The sequence below is a fragment of the Somniosus microcephalus genome, chromosome 1, assembly GCF_052327205.1.
Source record: "Somniosus microcephalus isolate GS21.2 chromosome 1, FLI_Smic_1.0, whole genome shotgun sequence".
NCBI classification, from domain to species: Eukaryota; Metazoa; Chordata; class Chondrichthyes; order Squaliformes; family Somniosidae; genus Somniosus; species Somniosus microcephalus.
Genome location: NC_140987.1, coordinates 344679903 through 344706409, shown reverse-complemented (window position 1 = coordinate 344706409; position 26507 = coordinate 344679903). Strand labels below are relative to the sequence as shown.

The 26507-nt window shown below is 44.1% G+C and overlaps 1 long non-coding RNA gene across 1 annotated transcript in view; it reads left to right on the top strand.

Annotated features, from left to right (window-relative positions):
- LOC147124947 (uncharacterized) overlaps positions 1 to 13474 on the top strand; it is a 144602-nt gene extending 131128 nt beyond the window's left edge. The window contains exons 4-6 of the long non-coding RNA XR_015079288.1: positions 6811 to 6904; positions 8088 to 8210; positions 12813 to 13474. This is a non-coding gene — a long non-coding RNA (uncharacterized LOC147124947). The remainder of the gene's footprint in view (positions 1 to 6810; positions 6905 to 8087; positions 8211 to 12812) is intronic.
- The last annotated feature ends 13033 nt before the right edge of the window (positions 13475 to 26507 follow it).

The following is a 26507-nucleotide window of genomic DNA, read 5'->3' as shown; positions in this document are numbered from 1 at the left end:
CGCACCTTGAGTATTGTGTGCAGTTTTGGTCACCTTACCTGAGGAAGGACGTACTTGCCATGGAAGGAGTGCAGCGAAGATTCACCAGGCTGATACCTGGGATGGCAGGAATGACGTATGAGGAGAGATTGTGTCGATTGGGCTTATACTCACTGGAGTTTAGAAGATTGAGAGGGAATCTCATTGAAACTTATAAAATTCTGTCAGGCCTGGACAGACTAGATGCAGGAAGGATGTTTATGATGGCCGGGGAGTCCAGAACCAGGGGTCATAGTCTAAGGATAAGGGGTAAGCCATTTAGGACTGAAATGTGGAGGAATTTCTTCACCCAGAGAGTGGTGAACCTGTGGAATTCTCTGCCACAGAGGGCAGTGGAGGCCAGTTCATTAAATATATTCAAAAAAGAGTTGGATATATTTCTTAAGGCTAAAGGGATCAAGGGATATGGGGAGAAGGCAGGGACAGGGTACTGAATTTGGATGATCAGCCATGATCTCATTGAATGGCGGAGCAGGCTCAAAGGGCTGAATGGCCTACTCCTGCTCCTATCTTCTATGTTTTGATGTTTTTAAGCTCCTCCTGCACTATGTGGGAAATCAGGGACACTTCCAGTGTCCCTGACGACCATGTGTGTGGGAAGTGTATTCAGCTGCAGCTACTGGCAGACAGCATAGCGCCGCTGGAGCTGCGAATGGATACATACTGGAGCATTCGCGATGCGGAGGACATCGTGGATAGCACGTTTAGGGAGTTGGTCACACCGCAGGTAAAGGCTGCACAGGCAGGAAGGGAATGGGTGATCGCCAGGCAGAGTACAAAGTGCAGGCAGGTTTGCAGGGGTCCCCTGTGGCCATCCCCCTCTCAAACAGATATACCACTTTGGATATTGTTGGGGGAGATGGCTTATCGGGGAAGGCAGCCGTAGCCAACTTCCTGGCACCATGGGTGGTTCTGCTGCACAGGACGGGAGGATAAAGAGCAGGAGATCTATAGTAAAAGGGGATTCTATTGTAAGAGGAATAGATAGGCGTTTCTGCGGCCACAAATGAGACTCCAGGATGGTATGTTGCCTTTTGGTGCAAGGGTCAAGGATGTCTCAGAGTGGCTGCAGGGCATTCTGGAGCAGGAGTGTGAACAGCCAGCTGTCGTGGTGCATATAGGTACCAACGATATAGGTAAAAAAGGGGAAGAGGTCCTAAAAGCTGAATATAGGGAGTTAGGAGGTAAATTTAAAAATAGGACCTCAAAACGTAGTAATCTCAGGATTGCTACCAGTGCCACGTGCTAGTCAGAGTAGAAATAGAAGGATATTTCAGATGAATACGTGGCTAGAGGAAAGGTGCAAGGGGGAGGAATTTAAATTCCTGGGATATTAGAACCGGTTCTGGGGGAGGTGGGACTAGTACAAACTGGATGGTTTGCACCTGGGCAGGACCGGGACCGATGTCCTAGGGGGAGTGTTTGCTAGTGCTGTTGGGGAGGGTTTAAACTAAAATGGCAGGGGGTTGGGAACCTGTGCAGGGAGACAGAGGAGAGGGAGGCAAGGATAGAAGCAAAAGACAGGAAGGAGAAAAGCAAAAGTGGAAGGCAGAGAAATCAAGTGTGTAAATGAAACAGGGCCACAGTAACTAATAATTCTAAAAGGACTAAGAGTGTTAAAAAAACAAGCCTGAAGGCTTTGTGTCTTAATGTGAGGAGCATTCATAATAAGGTGGATGAATTAGCTGCGCAAATAGATGTAAACGGATATTATATAATTGGGAATACGGAGACATGGCTTCAGGGTGACCAAGGCTGGGAATTCAACATCCAGGGCTATTCAATATTCAGGAAGGACACGCAAAAAGGAAAAGGAGGTGGGGTAGCATTGCTGGTTAAAGAGGAGATTAACACAATAGTAAGGATGGATATTAGCTCTGATAATGTAGAATCTGTATGGGTAGAGCTGAGAAATACCAAGGGGCAGAAAACATTAGTGGGAGTTGTATACAGACCCCCAAACAGTAATGCTAAGGTTGGGGATGGCATTAAACAGGAAATTAGAGACGCGAGCAATAAGAGCACAGCAGTTATCATGGGTGACTTTAATCTACATATAGATTGGGCTAACCAAATTAGTAACAATACTGTGGAGGAGGAATTCCTGGAGTGTATACAGGATGGTTTCCTTGACCAATATATTGAGGAACCAACTAGAGATCAGGCCATCTTAGACTGGGTATTATGTAATGAGAAAGGATTGATTAGCAATATTGTTGTGCGAGGCTCCTTGGGGAGGAGCGATCATAATATGATAGAATTGTTCATTAAGATGGAAAGTGAAGTAGTTGGCTCAGAGACTAGGGTCCTGAATTTAAATAGAGGAAACTACGAAGGTATGAGGTGCGAGTTGGCTAGGATGGATTGGGGAATGTTACTTAAAGTGATGACGGTGGATAGGCAATGGCAAACATTTAAAGATCGCATGGATGAACTACAGAATTTGTTCATCCCTGCCTGGCATAAAAATAAAACAAAAAAGTTGGCGCAACCGTGGCTAACAAGGGAGGTTAGGGATAGCACAAGATCCAAGGAGAGGACATATAAATTTTCAGAAAAAGCAGCAAACCTGAGGATTGGGAGCAGTTTAGGATTCAGCAAAGGAGGACAAAAGGACTAATTAAGAGGGGAAAATAGAGTATAAGAGTACGCTTGCAGGGAACATAAAAACTGACTGTAAAAGCTTCTATAGATATGCGAAGAGAAAAAGATTGGGGAAGTCAAGCATAGGTCCCTTGCAGTCAGAATCAGGGGAACTTATAATGGGGAACAAAGAAATGGCTGCCAATTAAATATACTTTGGTTCTGTCTTCACAAAGGAGGACAAAAATAACCTCCCAGAGATGTCGGGGAACATAGGGTCTAATGAGCGGGAGGAACTGAATGAAATCAGTATTTGTAGGGAAATGGTGTTAGGGAAATTGACGGGATTGAAGGCCAATAAATCCCCAGGGCCTGATAATCTACATCCTAGGGTACTTAAGGAAGTGGCCCTAGAAATAGTAGATGCATTGCTGGTCATCTTCCAAAATTCTATAGAGTCTGGCACAGTTCCCATTGATTGGAAGGTAGCTAATGTAACCCCACTATTTAAAAAAGGTGGTAGAGAAAAAACAGGGAATTATAGACCAGTAAGCCTGACATCGGTAGTGGGGAAAATGCTAGAGTCCATTTTAAAAGATGTAATAGCAGAGCACTTGGAAAACAATGACAGGATTGGACAAAGTCAACATGGATTTACAAAAGGTAAATCATGCTTGACTAATCTACTGGAATTTTTGAGGATTTAACTGGTAGAATTGATAAGGGAGAAACAGTGGATGTGGTGTATTTGGACTTTCAGAAGGCTTTTGATAAGTTCCCGCATAAGAGATTAGCGTGTAAAGTTAAAGCCCATGGGATTGGGGGTAAGGTACTGTCTTGGATAGAGAACTGGTTGGCAGACAGGAAGCAAAGAGTTGGAATAAACGGGTCTTTTTCCGAGTGGCAGGCAGTGACTAGTGGGGTACCGCAGGGATCGGTGCTAGGACCCCAGCTATTCACAATATATATTAATGATCTAGACGAGGGAACTAGATGTAATATCTCCAAGTTTGCAGACGACACAAAGCTGGGTGGCCATGTGTGCTGTGAGGAGGATGCCGACAAACTCCAGTATGATTTGGACAGGTTGGGTGATTCGGCAGATGCATGGCAGATGCAGTATAATGTGGATAAATGTGAGGTTATCCACTTTGGTGGCAAAAACAGGAAGGCAGCTTATTATCTGAACAGCAATAGATTGAGAGAAGGGGAAGTGCAATGAGACCTGGGTGTCCTTGTGCACCTGTCGCTGAAGGTAAGCATGCAGGTGCAGCAGGCGGTTAAGGCAAATGTTGGCCTTCATAGCAAGAGGATTCGAGTACAGGAGCAAGGATGTCTTGCTGCAGTTGTACAGGGCCTTGGTGAGACCACACCTTGAGTATTGTGTGCAGTTTTGGTCGCCTTATCTGAGGAAGGATGTTCTTGCCATGGAGGGAGTGCAGCGAAGATTCGCTGGGATGGCAGGAATGACGTATGAGGAGAGATTGGGTCGATTGGCTTATATTCGCTGGAATTTAGAAGAATGAGAGGGGATATTGAAACTTATAAAATTCTAAAAGGACTAGATGCAGGAAGGATGTTCCCGATGACGGGGGAGTCCAGAACCAGGGGTCACAATCTAAAGAAAAGGGGTAATCTATTTAGGACAGAGATGAGGAGGAATTTCATCACCCAGAGAGTAGTGAACCTGTGGAATTCTCTACCACAAAGGGCAGTTGAGGCCAATTCATTAAATATATTCAAGAAGGAGTTAGATACATTTCTTAAGGCTAAAGGGATCAAGGTATATGGGGAGAAGGCAGGGACAGTGTACTGAATTTGGATGATCAGCCATGATCTTATTAAATGGCGGAGCAGACTCGAGGGGCTGAATGGCCTACTCTTGCTCCTATCTTCTATGTTTCTATGTTTCACAACCTCAGGATGTCCCAAAGCGCTTTACAGCCAATGAAGTACTTTTTAAGTGTAGTCACTGTTGTAATGTAGGAAATGCGGCAACCAATTTGTGCACAGTAAGCTCCCATAAACTGCAACGTGATAATCTGTTTTATTGGGATGTTGCTAGAATTATAGAATCATAGAATGGTTACAGCACAGAAGGAGGCCATTCGGCCTGTCGAGCCAATGCCCACTCCCCCTTTCCCCTTGATTGAGGGATAAAAATGAGCCAGTACACTGGGCATAACTCCCCTGCTCTTCTTCAAAAGAGTATCATAGGATCTTTTACGTCACTCTGAGAGAACAGACTTGGCATTGGTTTAACATCTCATCCAAAAGACGGCACCTCTGACAGTGCAGCACTCTCCGACAGTGCAGCACTCTCCTCAATATTGCACTGGGAGTGTCCGCCTAGATTTTTGTGCTCAAGTCTCTGGAGTGGAGTTTGAACCCACAACCTCCTGACTCAGAGGCGAGAGTGCTACCAACTGAGGCACGGCTGAGACTGATTTCCCCTCTTATCCCCAGCTCCTTAATTTTAACTTGTGTCCCTAGAATTCAAACCTTTCACTGCAGCGAACAACTTGCCTGGGCGATCTATATCAATCTCCTTGATAATCTAGAAAACTTCAATTAGGTCAACTCGAATTCTCTTAACTAAGAAAGAGAGCATGGCTGACTTCCTGAACCTTTCCTCAGAACTGATATTCCTTAGACTGGACTTCTCTTTCTGGTCCACTCTAGGGAGCAGTAACCTCCTTGTGATTAAGTGACCAGAACTGCAGAAGGTGCTTTATATTGTGTACAAGGGAGTCTTCAATAATCTGTGCAATTCCCCATTTTGAGAGAGTTGATGGAGGGATTCCCCATTAAAGAGCATCTCTTTTGGCAAGGTTTCTCTGTTTAAGAGTTTCTTATGGTTTGATTTCCACTTAAGAAGACCCCTTTTGGAGCAATTCCCCATTTACAAAGGTCCTTAAAACGTTGCCCCAGTTAAAATGGTCCCCTGTACTGGTGCCCAATTTAATAGGGTCCCTTGTAGTGTGCCTTCACCATTTAAGATGTTCCCCTCTTGTGCAACTTCATCATTGTGCAGGATCCTTTTGTGGTGTGATTTTCTCATTTAACAGGGTCTTTTGTGGTCATCCCCCATTTAAGTGGGTCTGCCCTGCTTGAGAAACAGACTTGTAGCAAGCAAGGCTAGCTTCTCCAAAGCTCTCTTCACTACCAGTTTCTCTACAGTTTGGTAGACACTCATTTGGCCTCCTAGTTCCATTTGCCTTCTGTGGCATGGCCCACTTCAGTCTGCCTGGCCATTTGTTGTATAGATGTTTCCCGGCGGTATTAACCATGTCCCCTCCCCTAACCCTCCCCATCTCAGCCTGTCGAAGCTGTGGCTGCTGCCCCAGACATTTCTGCAGCTGTTCAAACGACATGAGATTGGGATGCTTCTCATCTGCCACCTGGCATGTGGACTCCAGGCACCCCTGCATGTTTCAAGCAGCTTTGGAATGAGGAGTCCATACGGCATTGAGAGGGGCACCGCTTTCGGTGACGACGAACCTTCGAGGCTTGGCACGAGCCACGTGGAAAGAAGCCAATAACATGTTACGTTCATGCAAAATGCGGGTAGTTGGTAAATATGAGGTTATATAAGCCTAAAATGAGGGGTTAAAGCCTAAAATGTCAACTGTCTCCTCCCTACGGGAGTCAACTGTGTTTTACCAGCTCTTTGCTGCTTTATTTCCAGTGGTGCTCTCTTTGTCTATTTGTGTCACTGGTTTCAATGTCACTCCTCCACCATTGGCAGCTGTGGCTTCAGCTGCCGAGGCCCTAAGCTCTGGAATTCCCTCCCTAAACCTCTCCGCCTCTCTACCTCTCTTTCCTCCTTTAAGACGCTCTTTAAAACCTACCACTTTGACCATCTGTCCCAATATCGCTGTGTGGCTCTGTGTCAAATTTTGTCTAATAACACTCCTGTGAAGCACCTTGGGACATTTTTACTACATTAAAGGCTTTATATAAATGCAAGTTTTTGGTGTTGTAATGGGAGAACATATCTAAGTACATCAACCATCAGCATGCTCATACAGGATTGGGAAGAATGCAGCCACTTGTGGCATTGCTATAAAGCTGCTCAGCTGAGCCAACATGAACAGCAAGGTGTGGCCATTATGGATTCATTCAGGTAGCTGCTTTATCAGAGAGATTACGGACCAGTTTAACGGAACGTTTTATCCCCTTTTGTAGATGGCTGTTTTGAATTGTATGCAGTAAAAACAAGCTTTCGCCTTTCACCACCCAAAGAATAATCATCCGTCATTTTGGACTAAAAGCTCTCAAGGTAAACAGCAGTGACCCCCAAGTGAATTTAAGTGCGGTAACTCACTTGGTTCCTGTAAGCTTTAAGTGCAATTAATGCATTCACTGATACTTGTGGGTTAACCATAAGTATCATTGAATAAATAGCTTAATTTCTTATAACTGTAACCATTTGCAACTTTTTGTGTTTAATAGATGCCCTGTTGTAATCTTAATGATTTATTTAATTATATCAGCGTTTGATCTCTGTTGGTGTCCTTGAAAAAAGCATGTTAAGGAGACAACATTCTGCAAAAAGTCCTTTTATTCCTTTAACAGTGGCAGGTCACATTAACACTGTGGATGTATCACAGCAGACATTAGGACAGACTCTCAGATAATTGCTCATTTAAATCATTTAACTTGTCATATTACAAAAAGTCAAAGGTGCCAGTTTCCATTACTGGCTAGAAATAAAACCAAAATTACAGAGGATAAAACATATTTATGACAGAAATGACTTTCTGTACTTAATTAGTGTATGATGCAGTGTTCAATGATTGCCAATTAACCCAATCTACGTTCAGTTTTTTCTCTCCTTGTAGTCACTGATAATCGCACCACCATTTTGGATCTATAAACTATGTTCCCGTTGGACTTCCCTTACTTGGTAAAAACTCACTAATATTTTACCAGGGCCAAATATTTAATGTGCAGTTATGCTAATCAGGGGAAGGTTTCGCTCAGAGGCTCACTGAAATGGTTAACATTTGTTGATACTTTGCAGACTCCGTCAATAAAACTTGCATTCCAACTCATAAATTGCCACCTTTTTACCTCAGGACATCTGCAAGAGCAAAGCCTTGCGTATTGGGCCAGAAATAAACTGGTTTTACAGTTGAAAGCATGATTTACCTCTCCTTATTAGCATTAGGTCCCACATTATTATAAATGTATGCAAGGGACACGTCAACTGGACTTCGCTAACGATACATTCCTAACATATTTTACAAATCTGTACCAAAGGCACTAGAGTTTGAAACAGTCTAATGTATTACTAAATAATGGGCCTTTGTAATTTGCATGAATATACAAACCAGAAGTGCTTCAGCATGGTACCTATGGGATATCTGGACCAATTAACATCAGACTTGAAGTGGCTCCCTCAGTAAGAATGGCACTGCTGGATTTTGACTAATTATTTATTTTTGAAATTTCTATAATAGTTGACTTTGTACTTGTGGGTTCAAGGCCCACTCCAGAGACTTGAGCACTGAGAGAGTGCTGCACTGTCGAAGGTGCCGTCTTTCGGATGAGATGTTAAACCGAGGCCCTGCCTGCCCTCTCAGGTAGATGTAATTTTGAATGTTCCTTTAAAAATGGGAAATTGCCTTTCTTCCAAAACAAAAGGAACAGGAATTTAATCCTTGCAAAGAGTGCTTGGCCATCATTGATTGGGGGCAGCAGGGTGTGGGGGGAGGGGTGGTATATCGTCATTGTGCGTTGTTAAACCATGCAAGGTTTTTTTTTAAGAGCAGAAAGAATTAAACCAGGTCGGCATCCCCACTCTTTTGAAAGTGGTCAACTGACTGGTGCTTACTATTTAGCTATGGCTAAATATCAATTAACACCCACTTCCTGCACTAGATACCAACATTCAGATCAGTTTAGGTAGCAGCTGTGACCTCTGAGACAGAATTCTGTGGGTTCAAGTCCCACGCTAGAGACCTCAGCACAAAATCTAGGCTGCCACTCCAGTGCAGTACTGAGGGAAGGTAGCATTGTCAGGGGTGCCATCTTTCCGATGTGTTGTTAAAGATGTAAAAAGATCTTATGGCACTATTGGAAAAAGTGCAGGGGAGTTCTTCCGATGGCCTGGCCAACATTTATCCCTCAATCAATGCATAAAACAGATGATCTGGTTATTCTTACATTACTGTTTGTGGGAGTTTGCTGTGAACAAATTATAACCGTGACTAAACTTCAAAAAGTATTAGTTGGCTGTAAAGCGGTTTGGGGTATCCTGAGGTCATGAAAGGTGCTATATAAATGCAAGCTGTTTCTTTAGTTTGAACGATTTTGGGGTTAATTCCCGGTATATATTACCTATTCGCTAATTGGGTTAGTTCTGCTCGCCATGCTCTCCTCAGGTCTAATCTTAGACCTGGACTTCGCAGTTAATTTCCCTTGGGGTTCTCCCACTGTAACTTCTCCAGAACAGCTGAGGAAAATCTGAAAAAGGGAATTTATGCCAGTTTCCTCAGCTATTGCACTGAAATTACAGCATGGGAAACCCTCCCCCTCTGGAAATTCATGCGCTCAGTGTTGGATTACTGATTTCAAAAATATAACCGCAGCACAACAAGCACAAGAAATAGGAATCAAAAACCAAGTCTAAATTCTTCAACAAAATAAATTAAACGTTTATCTTTTACTGCAATAATTCTATGTATATATAGGTCCTCCTCTAACCACCATCACTCGGTCTCATTCCCTCACTGAACCACTACAAGCTGTATATTTTTAAAAAGACCTAAACATAGGTCCTTGATTGCCTTTGATATTCTTCACGAGCAAACCCACAAACACAAACTCCATATATATAAATCCTCCTTACAATACATACGAGAACCAACAGCCACTGTGGAAAACCAATAAAATGTAATACTTGCTAAACATGCCCAACCAATGCAGAGCAACAATCAACAAAGCCACTAAGATGTTGAACAACACAGCAAAAAACGTAGAAGATACTCTGGAGAGGGTGGAGAGGAGATTTACCAGAATGGTACCAGGGATGAGAGACTTCAGTTATGTGGAGAGACTGAAGAAGCTGGGTTTGTTCTCTTTAGAGCAGAAAAGGGTATGGGGAGATTTAACAGGTGTTCAAAATTATGAGGGGATTTGATAGAAATTGCTTCCATTGGCAAGAGGGTCAGTAACCAGAGTACACAGATTTAAGGTAATTGGGAAAAGAACCAGAGGGGAGACGAGGAGATTTTTTTAATGCAGCATGTTGTTGTGATCTGGAATACCTGAAAGGGTGTTGGAAGCAGATTCAGTAATAACTTTCAAAAGTGAAGTGGATAAATACATGAAAAGGAAACACTGTGCACAGCTATGAGGAAAGAGCAGGGGAGTGTGACTTATTGGACAGCTCTTTCAAAGACCCGGCACAGGCATGATGGGCAGAATGGCCGCCTTCTGTGCTGCATGATTCTATAATTCAGAGGTGTGATGATCAAACATTATGGTGCTCTAATCAGATCATTTTTGAGTACTGTGTCCCGTTTTAGTCGTCAAGAAATAAGCGAGGCATTCTAATGCGGAAGCAGTGCAGACAAGAGTCACAGTGCTGAACCCAGTGAACATGATCCGCGTTCTGATGAAAGACTGCAGAGACTGGCTTTTCAGCTTGGAAAGGACGTGGCTGTGAGGTTATCTGTAGAGAAATTTAATATTAATGCTTAATATTTAACTAAAGTTTAACTGGAGTATCACTTTAAATTAAACTATGGCTGTTCAGTGCCATTCACAACTCCTCAAATAATGCCCGCATGCAACAAGACCTGGATGATGTTCAGGCTTGGGCTGATAAGTGGCAGGTAACATTTGCGCCACAAAAGTACCAGGCAATGGCTATCTTCAACAAGCGAGAGTCAAACCACCTTCACTTGACATTCAACAGCATTACCATCACCGAATCCCCCACTATCAACAATTGACCAGAAACTTAACTGGACCAGCCACATAAATAATGTGGCAACAAGAGCAGGTCAGAGGCTAGGTATTCTGCGGCGAGGGTCTCACCTCCTGACTCCCCAAAGCCTTTCCACCATCTACAAGGCACAAGTAAGGAGTGTGATGGAATACTCTCCACTTGCCTGAATGAGTGCAGCTCCAACAACACTCAAGAAGCTCGACACCATCCAGGACAAAGCAGCTTGCTTTTGGCACCCCATCCACCACCTTAAACATTCACTCCCTCCACCACTGGCGTACCGTGGCTGCAGTGTGTACCATCTACAAGATGCACTGCAGCAACTCTCCAAGGCTTCTTTGGCAGCACCTCCCAAACCCACGACCTCTACCACCTAGAAGGACAAGGGCAGCAGGCACATGGGAACACCACCACCTCCAAGTTCCCCTCCAAGTTACACACCATCCTGACTTGGAAGCATATCGCCGTTCATTCATTGTCGCTGGGTCAAAATCCTGCAATTCCCTACCTAACAGCACTGTGGGAGTACCTTCAACACGCGGACTGTAGAGGTTCAAGAACACAGCTCACCACCACCTTCTCGAGGGCACCTATGGATTGGCAATAAATGCTGGCCTTGCCAGTGATGCCCACATCCCATGAACGAATAAAAACAAGACAAAACAATTAAAAAAATTAAAACCAACTTATACTTCTACCTTAAAGTGGAAATATGTGTTGATAAATAAATGCAGTACGAAGAGATGTTGGATAAAATTTTATATTCCAGTCATGAAGCTGATGTGTAACTTGCTTGTGAGTTTTGGGGTCAGTGAAATAGAAACTTTCAACATCTCACTGTACAGTCACTGAAAAGAGGGCCATTTTTGTTTTTGTGGGAACAGGTTAAGATGTGGGGTAAGGTTAAGGGGACAAGGTAGTGCAATGAGTTTTTTTGAGTTCTGAGACCTAAGATTACAATCAGCCAAGACAGTGAAAAGCAAGTCTATTAAGGTTTGTAAGTGAAACAAGTTTGTGTGGTATCCACTTGAAGCCGCAGGACATTACCACTCAAAATTCGACAGAAACTGAGCATCCAACTCTGAGACACCACAAGACTGACTGATGTAAGACATGGTAAGGTCAGACTGGAGTAATAGAAAATGTTCTTCTAAGATTGGGGTTGAGGTGCATGGGCACTGAAATTAAGCCATGGGATACCAGTGTATGTGTGCTTAACACGTTCATCTGAATGCCTCTCTACCACCTTCGCTAAAATTATCAAGAAAGACATTTTGCAGAAACGCAGCAAGCTTCTGTCCCCTGGTATCCCACAGTGTGTTTTCAAGGACATAATTTGTCTAATCTAAGGGAGTTTAACTCTGTATCTATCCTGTATGCTTGCTTGACATGGTTGCTGTTGTGTTGACCAAGTTGTTCTCAGCCAACTGAACAAATAATCCAACTAAAATAAAATTAACAATGACTGCAAATATAACTTAAAAATGGCATGCAGCCCATTACCTATTGAGTCTTGCATTCCATTTGCAAAATGGTCTCATTTCATGTCTATTAATGGTCACAAACAAGATGCATTCTCAAAGTCTGCTACAATTAGAGCTGCGCAAGTATCCATACTGTAAAACAAATAAAGGTCTTTTAACAGCGGCAATTCTAAATGATCCGTATAAAGATGTGGAAAATGTACAGTCATTCGGTCCAAGAACCTGATTTGCTAAACCCACTTTCACAACGGCTGATGCTCTTTTGAGTGTTAATAACCTTAGACCAACTAAATCTAAATCTCCCATGGCGTTGCTCGTGTGCAAGACTTGGACAGCGCTTTCCGATGTTTGCCGCAGTTCCACTGTGTCTCAAATATGGCAGCGGTTCACCCATCACTACAAAATGACAAATTTAAAGCAGGGAAATATCACATGGCTGATACAAGGTAAAAAAAAATCACTCCTTACTGACACAGAGGTACAAGCCTCAGAGATAAAGTATTTTCTTAAAGTAACTTATCTACCATTTCACAAGACTTGCTTAAGAGGCAAATGACTTGTTCTTCCCTTGCCAAAACCGTGTTGATGCTGACCTTGGATATTATGGCTAGAAGTTAGCCAAGGCCAGACCGTGGTAAATTACCATGCAGTTAATAAATGTAAACACTTTGCTCTACCTTCCCTGGTGGATTTGTTAATGTTGCAAATACTTTATTAATTTTCTTCTTCTTTAACTCCAACCGTAGATTGATAGTTCCTGCTGAAGCAATGATTTTCCCACCAGTATCGAGTCTTCAATGACCAGCACCCGAAGAGACGATCATTTTCCAGGGTCTGGGCTTAGCTGACTGACCAACGGAGTCCAGCTACAATATTCAAGGGCTGCATCAAAGGACCTCTTATATGTTCCTCTCGGGTCCCAGCCGCAAAATCAGTCCCCCTCACAACAGCACAACAATCTTCATCCTAAACAACACTTAACTCCGGATTTTTATTGACTACTTCTAATATGAAACATTGAAAGAAATGTATTGTTTAACTACATAAGAACATAAGAACATAAGAAATAGGAGCAGGAGTAGGCCAATCGGCCCCCTCGAGCCTGCTCCGCCATTCAATAAGATCATGGCTGATCTGATCCTAACCGCCAATCTACTATCACAGAACCATCTCCTGAATCTAACAGAATTAGACACACGAACTAGGAGCAGGATCAGGCTACACGGCCCCTGGGCCCGCTCTGCTACCCACAGGGCCATGACCGATCCGAAACTAGACTCATGTCCAAATTCCTGCCCGCTCCCCGTAACCCTTTATTCCCTTTACTTCTAGGAAACTGTCTATTTCTGTTTTAAATTTATGTAATGATGTAGCTTCTACAGCTTTTTGGGGCAGCATATTCCATGGACCTACCACCCTCTGAGTGAAGTAGTTCCTCCTCATCTCAGTTTTGAAAGAGCAGCCCCTTATTCTAAGACTATGCCCCCTAGTTCTAGTTTCACCCATCATCGGGAACATCCTCCCCGCATCCACCCGATCCAACCCTTTCACAATCTTATATGTTTCAATAAGATCGCCTCTCATTCTTCTGAACTCCAATGAGTAGAGTCCCAATCTACTCAACCTCTCCTCATATGTCCATCCCCTCATCCCCGGGATTAACCGAGTGAACCTTCTTTGTACTGACTAGAGAGCAAGTATGTCTTTTCTTAAGTATGGACACCAAAACTGTATGCAGTATTCCAGGTGCGGTCTCACCAATACCTTGTACAACTGAAGCAATACCTCTCTATTTTTATATTCTATCCCCCTAGCAATGAAAGCCAACATTCCATTGGCCTTCTTAATCGCTTGCTGCACCTGCATACTAACCTTTTGAGTTTCGTGCACCAGGACCCCCAGATCCCTTTGTACTTCTGTACTTTCCAGTTTCTTGCCATTAAGATAATAACTTGCTCTACGATTTTTCCTGCCAAAGTGCATAACCTCACACTTTCCAGTATTGTATTCCATCTGCCAAATCTCTGCCCACTTACTTAGCCTGTCTATGTCCCCTTGCAGGTTTTTTATGTCCTCCTCACTCACTACTTTCCCTCCCATCTTAGTATCATCTGCAAACTTTGATATGTTACACTCGGTCCCCTCCTCCAAATCGTTAATATAGATTGTAAAGAGCTGGGGACCCAGCACTGACCCCTGTGGAACACCACTAGTTACTGATTGCCAGTCTGAGAATGAACCATTTATCCCAACTCTCTGCCTTCTGTTAGATAGCCAATCCTCTATCCATGCCAGAATATTACCCCCAATCCCATGATTTTTTATCTTAAGCAATAATCTTTTGTGCGGCACCTTGTCAAATGCCTTTTGGAAGTCTAAATACACTACGTCCACTGGTTCCCCTTTATCCACCCTATATGTTACTTCCTCAAAGAACGCCAGCAAATTTGTCAAACATGACTTCCCCTTCATAAAACCATGCTGACTTTGTCCTATTAAATTATGATTATCCAAATGTCCTGTTACTGTCTCCTTAATAATGGACTCCAATATTTTACCTACCACAGATGTTAGGCTAACCGGTCTATAGTTTCCAGCCTTCTGTCTACTGCCCTTTTTAAATAAAGGCGTTACATTAGCAGTTTTCCAGTCTGCCGGGACCTTTGCTGAGTCCAGGGAGTTTTGGAAAATTATTACCAATGCATCCACAATCCCTACCGCCACTTCCCTCAAGACCCTAGGATGTAAGCCATCCAGTCCAGGTTATTTATCCGCCTTGAGTCCCATTATTTTTCCGAGTACCACTTCCTTAGTGATTTTGATCGTGTTTAGCTCCTCCCCCCCTATAGCCCCCTGTTTTTCCAGTGTTGGGATATTCTTAGTGTCTTCTACTGTAAAGACTGATACAAAATATTCATTTAGTGTTTTTGCCATCTCCATATTTTCCACCATTAATTTCCCGGTCTCATCCTCTAAGGGACCAACATTTACTTTAGCCAACCTTTTTCTTTTTATATAACTATAAAAACTCTTACTATCTGTTTTTATATTTTTTGCTAATTTACTTTCATAATCTATCTTCCCTTTCTTAATCAATCTTTTTGTTATTTTTTGCTGTCTTTTAAAGTTTTCCCAATCCTCTATCCTCCCACTAGATTTGGCTACCTTATATGCCCTTGTTTTTAGTCAAATACTATCCTTAATTTCTTTACTTAGCCACGGATGGCTGTCTTTTCTTTTACACCCTTTTCTTCTCTGGAATATTTTTTTTTGGAAGCTGTAAAATAACTCCTTAAATGTACACCACTGATCATGTATCATCTTACCCTTTAATCTATTTTCCCAATCCACTCTACTCAATTCCGCTCTTATACCTTCATAGTCTCCTTTATTCAAGCTTAGCATGCTTGTTTGAGATCCAACCTTCTCACCCTCTAATTGAATATGGAATTCAACCATGTTATGGTCACTCATTCCAAGGGGATCCTTTACTAGGACATTTTTATTTAATCCTGTCTCATTACACAGGACCAGATCTAAGGTTGCTTGCCCCCTGGTCGGTTCAGTTACATACTGCTCAAGAAACCCATCCCTAATACGCTCAATGAACTCATCCTCAAGGCAGCCCTGCCCAATTTGATTTGTCCAATTAATATGATAGTTAAAATCCCCCATAATTATAGATGCTCCCTTATTACAAGCCTCAAATATTTCCTGATTGATACTCTGTCCAACAGAGTTGTAACTGTTTGGGGGCCTATAGACTACGCCCACTAGTGTTTTTTTCCCTTTATTATTCCTTACCTCCACCCAAACTGTTTCATTATCCTGATCTTTTGACCCAATATCATTTCTCTGTATTACAGTGATTCCTTCCTTTATTAACATCGCCACCCCACCTCCCCTTCCTTCCTGACTGTCCTTCCTGATCGTTAAATAACCTGGTATGTTTAATTCCCAGGCATTGTCACCCTGCAGCCATGTCTCTGTAATGGCCACAAGATCATACCCATATGTAGTTATCTGTGCCATTAACTCGTCTATTTTGTTACGAATGTTATGTGCATTCAGATAGAGAACTTTCAAATATGTTTTGTGACACTTCGTTCCTGCTTTTGCCCTTTTTATTACTTTACTTTTTACTCCATACCTTCTGCCCCTTCCTGACACGCTTTTATTTTTCAGTTGTTGTGAATTTGCTGCCAGGTTATCACAGTGCTCTCTGGGTATGACAGTTCCACAGGGACTGGGCTAAAATGACAACTCCCAGAGTGCAGCTCTCATTCACACACACACACACACACGTTCACCATGCAGGAAGCCCCCAGGACCCAATGGCCAGGGGAGAATTTCCACTTTCATGCTCAAGACAGGATACAAGAGAAGGAGAGAGAGAGAGTGAGGACAGAGAGAGAGGATACGAGAGGAAAGAGAGAGAGAGAGAGGAAAGAGAGAGAGTGAGAAATGAGAGAGACACACAGGATATGAAAGAGAGGAAAGAGAGTGTGGAATGAGCAACAGGATGAGAGAGGAAAGAGAGAAAGAGGAAAGAGAGAGAGACAGGATATGAGAGAGAAGAGGAAAGAGAGTGTGGAATGAAAGAGAGACAAGATACGAGAGAGAGGATGAGAGGGAGAGGATGAGAGATAGAGAGAGGGAGGATGTGGGAGAGAGAGGGAGGATGAGAGGGAGAGAGAGAGAGAGTGGGAGGGAGGATGAGAGAGAGAGGGAGGGGGATGAGAGAGGGTGGATGAGAGAGAGAGAGGGAGGTAGGATGAGAGAGGGAGGGAGGATGAGAGGGAGGGAGGGAAAGAGAGAGAGAGGGAGGAGAGAGAGGGAGGGAGGAGAGAGATGGAGAGAGAGGGAGGGAGGATGAGAGAGGGAGGAGAGAGAGAGAGAGGGAGGAGAGAGAGAGGGAGGGAGGAGAGAGAGAGGGAGGGAGGAGAGGGAGGGAGGAGAGGGAGGAGAGAGAGAGAGGGAGGGGAGAGAGGGAGGGGAGAGAGAGAGGGAGGGGAGAGAGAGAGGGAGGAGAGAGAGAGAGGGAGGAGAGAGAGGGAGGAGAGAGAGGGAGGAGAGAGAGGGAGGAGAGAGAGGGAGGAGAGAGGGAGGGAGGAGAGAGAGGGAGGAGAGAGAGAGAGAGGGAGGGAGGAGAGAGAGATGAGAGAGAGAGAGAGAGGAAGGAGAGGGAGGAGAGAGGGAGGAGAGAGGAAGAGAGAGGGAGGGGAGAGAGGGAGGGAGGAGAGAGAGAGAGGGAGGAGAGAGGGAGGGAGGAGGGAGGGGAGAGAGAGAGAGAGGGGAGGAGAGAGAGGGAGGAGAGAGAGAGAGGGAGGAGAGAGATGGAGAGAGAGGGAGGAGAGGGAGGGAGGAGAGGGAGGGAGGAGCGAGATGGAGAGAGAGAGAGGGAGGATGAGCGAGAGAGGGAGGAGAGAGAGGGAGGAGAGAGATGGAGTGAGAGAGGGAGGATGAGAGAGAGAGAGAGAGAGAGAGAGAGAGAATGGGAGGGTGGATGAGAGAGAGGGAGGATGAGAGAAAGGGAGGAGAGGGAGAGAGGGTGGATGAGAGAGAGAGAGAGAGAGAGAGAGAGAGTGGGAGGGAGGATGAGAGAGAGGACTCAAAGGACTCATAACGCCCATATACAAAAGTGGGGACAAAGTCGACCCAAATAACTATCGAGGCATCTGTGTAAACAGTAACCTGGGGAAGGTATTCTGTAGCATCATAAACAAAAGACTTATAAACTTCCTTGAGGAGCACAATGTCTTGAGTAAAAGCCAAATTGGATTCCTGCCAAACTATAGAACATCAGATCATATCTTCACCCTACAGACCCTAATTGACAAACACGTTCATCAAAACAAAAGCAAAATCTACGCATGCTTTATAGATTTCCAGAAGGCTTTCGACTCCATCTGGCATGACGGTTTATTCCTGAAACTTATCGAAAGCGGGGTAGGGGGAAAACATATGATGTAATTAAATCAATGTGTACAAACAACAAATGTGCAGTTAAAATTGGAGACAAACAAACAAAATACTTCCCACAGGGGCAGGGGGTGACACAGGGCTCGCCAATCTCACCGACACTCTTTAATATTTACATAAATGAATTGGCAAAACTACTTGAACAATCTACAGCACCCGGCCTCACCCTATATGAATCCAAGGTTAAATTCCTCCTCTATGCAGATGACCTGGTTCTGCTGTCACCAACTAAGGAGGGTCTACAGCAGAACCTGGATCTGCTGGAGTCGTACTGCCAGACTTGGGCCCTGACAATAAATCCCCAAAAAACCAAAGTCCTTGTGTTCCAGCAAAGATCCAGACATCAGGGACCCAAAATAAATTTCACACTAGGAACAACCAAAATTGAACAAACCACTAACTGCACTTACTTGGGCTTAAAAATCAGTTCTATGGGAAATTTCAAACTGGCTGTGAATGAACTGAAAGAGAAAGCAAGAAGGGCTTTCTATGCCATTAAAAAATCAATCCAAATAGAAATCCCAATTAGCATTTGGCTCAAAATGTTCAAATCAGTAATTGAACCAATTGCACTCTATGGCAGTGAGGTGTGGGGACCGCTAACACAACAAGAATTTGCAAAATGGGACAAACACCCAATTGAGATCCTACATGCAGAATTCTGTAAAAGTATCCTCCGGACTCAAAGGAAAACCGTAAACAATGCATGCAGGGCAGAACTAGGCCAATATCCATTAATAATCACTATCCAAAAAAGAGCCACCAAATTTTGGAAACACCTAGAAATGAGCAACCCCCAATGCTATCATTACGAAGCCCTGAAATGCCAAGAGAGGACCATAAAGAAGAATACCCTCAGTCAACTAGTCCTGGGACTCAGTGAAGTAACTACTAACACTACTAACAATAATCAGCCCCAGGACAGTGACAGCGTAACACAAAGAATTCGACCCAACACAATCGTCGCTAAGCAAAAGGAAAAATATCTGTCATATTGGGCAGAAACAACAAAAACCCAAAGCAAACTCAATTGCTACTTGGCCCTAAACAGACAATACAACATGGCTGATTACCTGACCATGGTAAAGGATAGCAAACTGAGAAAAACTTTGACAATGTACAGACTTAGTGAACATAACCTAGCGATCAAAAAAGGTAGACACAGACAGACCCAGCTACCAAGAGAGGACAGGATATGCTCTCACTGCAGTCAGGGAGTGGTGGAGACAGAGATGCACTTCCTCACAGCTTGTAGAAAATATCAGGGCATAAGGGAGAATTTCTACCCAAAAATATGCCCGGAATTCAGAAATTTGAATGACGACCAAAAACTCCCATACCTACTAGGGGAAGAGAGAAATTGCGTAACACTAGCGGCACACTATGTTACAGCTTGCCATAAACAGAGGGACAACCACTAAATATAAGAAAAGAGTATATATAAATTATATGAAATATATTTATACACTCAGGGATATATCTGTTTATACACTGTATGGATAGATCTGTATTTTTGTGAACAAACATGAATGTTTTCCGATGCTTTGGCAACATAAGATGTAACTTGTCATGCCAATAAAGCGATTTGAATTGAATTGAATTGAATTGAGAGGGAGGATGAGAGAGAGGGAGGGAGGATGAGAGAGAGGGAGGATGAGAGAGAGAGAGAGTGGGAGGGAGGATGAGAGAGAGGGAGGATGAGAGAGGGAGGAGAGAGAGGGAGGGAGGAGAGAGAGAGAGGGAGGATGAGAGAGAGGGAGGATGAGAGAGAGGGAGGATGAGAGAGAGAGGGAGGATGAGAGAGAGAGAGAGAGAGAGAGTGGGAGGGAGGATGAGAGAGGGAGGATGAGAGAGAGAGAGTGGGAGGGTGGATGAGAGAGAGGGAGGATGAGAGAGAGAGGGAGGGAGGGTGAGAGAGGGAGGAGCGAGAGAGAGAGAGAGGGAGGATGAGAGGGAGGGAGGATGAGAGAGAGGGAGGGAGGATGAGAGAGGGAGGAGAGAGAGAGAGAGGGAGGGAGGAGAGAGAGGGAGGGAGGAGAGAGATGGAGAGAGAGAGGGAGGATGAGAGAGAGAGGGAGGATGAGAGAGGGAGGGAGGAGAGGGAGGGAGGAGAGAGAGAGAGGGAGGAGAGGGAGGGAGGAGAGAGATGGAGAGAGAGAGGGAGGAGAGGGAGGATGAGCGAGAGAGGGAGGATGAGAAAGGGAGAGAGAGCGGGAGGAGAGAGGGAGGGAGGATAAAGAGAGAGAGAGGGAGGGAGGAGAGAGATGGAGCGAGAGAGGGAGGATGAGAGAGAGAGAGAGTGGGAGGGAGGATGAGAGAGAGGGAGGATGAGAGATAGAGAGGGAGGAGAGGGAGAGAGGATGGATGAGAGAGAGAGAGAGAGAGAGTGGGAGGGAGGGTGAGAGAGAGGGAGGATGAGAGATAGAGAGAGAGGGAGGAGAGGGAGAGAGGGAGGAGAGAGAGAGAGAGAGGGAGGAGAGGGAGGGAGGAGAGAGATGGGGAGAGAGAGAGAGAGAGGGAGGAGAGAGAGAGGGAGGAGAGAGGGAGGATGAGAGAGGGAGGAGAGAGAGAGAGAGAGAGCAGGAGGAGAGAGGGAGGGAGGAGAGAGAGGGAGGGAGGATGAGAGAGGGAGGGAGGATGAGAGAGGGAGGAGAGAGAGAGAGAGAGAGAGAGGGAGGAGAGAGGGGGAGGGTGGAGAGAGATGGAGAGAGGGAGGAGAGAGGGGGAGGGAGGAGAGAGATGGAGAGAGAGAGGGAGGATGAGCGAGAGAGGGAGGATGAGAGAGGGAGGGAGGATGAGAGGGAGGATGATAAGAGGGAGGGAGGACGAGAAGGAGAGGGAGGGAGGATGTGAGAAAGAGAAGGATGTGAGAGGGAGGGGGAGGATGAGAGAGAGAGGGCGAGGGAAGAGAGCGAGAGGGAGAGCGGGAGGATAAGGGAGAGAGAGAGAGAGAGGGAGGATGTGAGGGAGAGGGAGGACGAGAAGGAGAGGGAGGGAGGATGTGAGAAAGAGAAGAATGTGAGGGAGTGGGAGGATGAGAGAGAGAGGGAGGGGAGGATGAGAGAGAGAGAGAGGGGAGGATGAGAGAGAGAGGGCGAGGGAGGATGTGAGAAAGAGAAGGATGTGAGAGGGAGTGGGAGGATGAGAGAGAGGGAGGGGAGGATGAGAGAGAGAGAGAGAGGGGAGGATGAGAGAGAGAGGGAGGGGAGGATGAGAGAGAGAGAGAGGGAGGGGAGGATGAGAGAGGGCGAGGGAGGAGAGTGAGAGGAAGAGCAGGAGGATAAGGGAGAGAGAGAGAGAGAGAGAGGGAGGATGTGAGGGAGAGTGAGAGAGAGGGAGGATGTGAGGGAGAGGGAGGATGTGAGGGAGAGTGTGGGAGAGTGAGGGAGGTTGACAGAGAGAGAGATGAGAGAGTGAGGGAGATGAGCTAAACTGGCTGTAGTGTGTGTTCTTCTGTGGTAGCATCCTATGCAATCTCGGTGTTGGCCATGAGTAGGCCTGTTCATTTAACCCGTGATAAACCTCCGAGTGTTTAACTCCATGCTTTGAACTCATTCCTGACATGTAGACGCAGGACTGCAGCATCTGTGTACATCATCACACAAATACATTCCTAACAATAGAATAACATGTAGCATTAGAATTTACTGTAACTTTAACTAAAAGTGCGACAGATGTAGAGTGGAATCAGACAGAGAGCTCGTTCTACCTTGTGGCCTGCGGAACCCAGACACGTGAGGTTTTTAAACATTGCATTTTCAGAGCAATTTCTATAATTGTAATTGCATCCACTTTAAAAAATAACAATCAAAGCTTCTACATTTTCAAGTACGAAAAGTGTGAAAAAACTTATGGTTCTTGACTCCTGAATTACACCGCGACCCTTGATATCTTAAAAGTGGATCCCGGCAGTATTTAATAATAAACAGTGTCTCTAAGCACAAATCGTAAAACCTTCAGCACAATTTCACCTTCATGTAAGTAAAGCCTGCTGATAGAGTCCAAGCACCACTGCCTGGAAAGCTGTCCTTTCAAAGCAAGCCTACAAGAATTCTTGGAATAATAATTGCAAGCATGCCAAAAGCTAATAACCGCAGCCTCCACATTTTCAAGTACAGCATTATGAAAATATTATAAATGTATTATTCTTCAACTGCTGAATTATGTTGCTGCCTACGATGATGCTTTCAAAAAAGATTGAGGAAGTTGCCGATTAATTATGTTAAAGAACCTTTCGGTAGCATTCAACGACTATCAGGAGGCACAAAACATGCAGCAGGATCTCACGTTCATATAATGCAGCTTTCTGATAGCTTCAAAACACCATTCATTGTCACTTCTTCGCCTTCGTTTAATATTCCATTCCAACAGCAAGCTAATTGCAGATATTATGAAGTTTATGTGATTTGTATTGAATATTTAAATGCCATTGAAACTTTGAACGTACTTTTCGTGGATTGTCTCCATGGTATAGGGTGATTACTGAGAGATTCTGACAAGACCTTCCGAGGTGTAATTGGGGGCCATTTGAATGCGGTGTAAAGGCCATTCACTTCAGTTAGGCGGTGATAACTGCCCATTGTACAGAATACCACATCTTTTTAATTGTTCAAAGGATTCGTGCCAACATCGCTTTAATGGAGTGCTCAGCCTTTATAAATTTGATTTTAAAAAATCAAGCTAATTTTAAACTAAGTGTCAGCAAGTAAAAAATGCTTCCTGTCTTACCATCTTCATTATGGCGAGTATCGAATATTAAATGTTCGCAATCAATTCAGCTTCGCAAAACAACAAATATTGACAATGTACACCAGCAAGAATTGAAGTCAGGCTTTGAACCTAAGGGAAAACAAGCTCGGAATATAAAACATAAAATCTGAATTGTGTGCAGATGTGTGCTGGCCTTAGACACGGTACCAGGTTGGCAGTCCTCTGTAACTCTTGGCCGGGCTGTTTTGGAAGCTGGCTGGCTGTTCTCTGTGTGAGTCAGGTTGCATGTCATAGACATTCTATTCAATTACCAGAATACCCACACTGTTTAAAAACCACCCTGTACCACTTCTGTGCTGCAGATGGCCTTTGCATCTGGCAAGGGCTGGATTTCTGCAGACAAGACGATAATTCAGTTGAACAGCTGTCTGTTTTGACAAGCTCGCAGTGTCACACACACTGAAAAGACAAGTGGTGACAGATTTTCTGTCTTGTAACACTGCACAGATTAATAATAAGATGGGGACTGACTGACACAGTTTTCCGAGAGAGAGAGAGAGAGAAAGCAAAGGAGGCCATATTGATCTGAGGGGTCCACTTAGACTTTTATGATTTGCGTTGTCTGTGGCATCCGCTGCTTATCAAATCATCACTCACCAAACCATTTTCACCAAATCTAGAGCACTGACAGAATGAAAAAGCAGTCAGCGGCATTTAGACACTTGTAACTTAAAAGAAGCGCTGTCGTTTTATTTTAATGATATGCCGCATAAAATATCAACCATCCTGTTTCCCACATTACAAGAGCGATTACATTTCAGAAGTACTTCATTGGCTATAAAGTGCTTTGGGACATCCTCAGGTTGTGAAAAGTGTGACATAAATGCAAGTTCTTTCTGTTTCAATTTGTATCCCTCATATATTGGGACAGATTCAACAACCCTGGAGTAACCGTGGGAGAGCTAATGAACAATGCAGCTCAATGTCACGGGAGCCTGATACGGTTACGGGAAGAAATGAATGCCTTAGTTATAGATCTAATCAGGTATTCAGAAACAAGATCAACCTAATGGTGCCACAGGCAGGTAATTTGCTGAAAGTAAACTTTAAAACCATGTGGGTCCACCGTGAAACTAAAGCCTCGAATGTTTTACAAACCTTGTAATATGAACAAACTCTTTATCCAGTGGTATCTATTAAGCAACAGCTGAATAATGTATTGGCTCAAATTAGCCCTGAGCAAATAGACCCTTCAATCCAATTACATAGAATTTACAGCACAGAAACAGGCCATTCGGCTCAACACCCATGCTGGTGTTTATGCTCCGCAGGAGCCTCCTCCCACCCTACTTCATCTCACCCGAACATATCCTTCTATCCTTTCCCCCTCATGTACTTAACTTCTCCTTAAATGCATCTATACTATTCGCCTCAATGTGGTCGTGAGTTCCACATTCTAACCACTCTCTGGGTAAAGCAGTTTCTCTTGCATTCCTTACTGGATTTATTAGTGACTATCTTATATTTATAGCCCCTACTTTTAGACGCCTCCCAAAGTGGAAACATCTTCTCAATGCCTACCCTATAGAATCCCTCGATAATTAAAACAATCTCAATCAGGTAACCGCTCAGCCGTCTCTTTTCTAGAAGAAGGAGCCCCATCCTGGTCAGTCTTTCCTGATAGTTATAACCTTCTCCAGTGAATCTTCTCCAGTGCCTCTGCAGCCTTTTTGAAATATGGAAACCATGGCCCAGAAATTCGGGTTGGGGGCTTCCCGCGGGTGTAAGCCCCCGACCTGCACTTACCTTGCGCGCCGGCAGTTGAGCTCTGGGCTCCCGTGGAATTCCGCTCCGGGGCCTGCTCCAACTCCCGGCGCGCTGTGCTTGCGTGTCCCAGGGGCGTAGTTAGTGCGATGCGTCCCCTGGGATCACGTGAGCCATGGGCAGCCAATCAGAGGAGGAAAAAGCCCATTCATAAGATTGACAGGAAGACCTGTCTAAACTTATGAATATACGGGCCCCAAAATAACAGTAAACCTTCAAATAATTTTTTTTTTAAATCACACTTTTTAAATAAACTATAAATTACATTAAATAATTATTTTTAAACAATTTAAATTTTTGAAAAAAATAATTTTATAAAAAAACGGAGCTAAAAATAAACTTACCTTGCTTTAAAGTATTTAAAAATAATAAACCTGTGGAAAAAATGTTTTAATTTTAATTAATTGACCACTTACCTTTTAAAATGCAAGCCTTACGCCTGGTTTTTACATTTCTAAAATCTAAAGACTTACCCTCATCAAATCAAATCAAATCAACTTTTATTGTCATTGTTAGTGCACAAGTGCAGTACAACGAAATGTAGGCTTGCGGCTCCCGAGAGTGTACATTTAGATTAAGACATTTAAACATTCAACATACATTTGGCTTGTAATACATTAACATAAACCTAACCATAATAAAGTGCATTGGCAGATGTGCAGGCTTTAGAGTTTATTTGTGGAGTTCAGTAGGATGACAGCCCTGGGAAAGAAGCTGTTCCTAAATCTGGTCGTACGGGTGCGAATGCATCTGTAGCGTCTCCCAGATGGCAGGAGGGCGAACAGACTGTGGCTGGGGTGGGTAGGGTCTTTAATGATGGACCGTGACCTCCGTAAACAACGTTTCTGGTATATGTGCTCTATGGTCGGTAGCCGGGTGCCGGTAATGCATTGGGCAGTTTTGACTACCCGCTGTAGGGCTTTCCGGTCATAGTAGCTACAGCTGCCATACCATACTGTGATACAGTTTGTCAGGATGCTCTCTATTGTGCAGCGGTAAAAGTTAGAGAGGATCAGGGGTGACAGGTTACATCCCTTCAGCCTCCTTAGGAAATATAGGTGCTGCTGGGCCTTCTTCACCAGAGAGGAGGTATTGAGGGACCAGGAGAGGTCTTCCGTGATGTGGACTCCGAGGAACTTAAAGCTGTCCACCCTTTCCACCACCTGTAAAAAAAACGTAAGTTCAAAGCGCACGCACAGACTCCCACGTGCACGCGTTCGACCTCTGAACCCCTTCGTTCAGAGGATCGGAAGTGCCGGTTTCCCACGCATGCACAGTGCATGCAAGAAACCGGCACTTCCATCGGGTCCACGCGTAAGTACCCCGTGCGTACTCATGCATTGGGACCCGAATTTCTGGGCCCATAACTGCACACCATACTCTAAGTGTGGTCTAACCAAGGTTCTATACAAGTTTAATAAAACTTCTGTTTTTCAATTCTATTCCACTAGAGATGAACCTCAGTGGCTTGTTGCACTTTTATGACTTTGTTAGCCTGTGTTTCTACTTTTAATGCTTTGTGAATTTGAACTCTTACATTCCTTTGCTCCTCTACCCAATTTTTCCAAGGTGGCCTCCCTATTCCTTCTACAAAAATGCTATACCTCACACTTGTCTATATTTAAATTAATTTTCAATTTACACGCCCATTCTGCAACTTTGCTAATGTCTTCCTCAGTATTAACTTTTCCCCCCAATTGTTCCCATTGATAAGGGGCCAAAAACTGATGTGCCTTGTGGATGTTGCAACAAGTAACATCAGAAGGCCCTATTCTCAATATGCTAATTATCTCATCATTCCAAATTTTTTTTAACATTTTGCTTTAGAAAAATACATACCTATATTTTGAGCATTGTTGTGTGTGGTAACATTGTAAGCATCTATAGTGTATCTTTGGTTTGCTGAAACTTGGAGAGTTCATGGT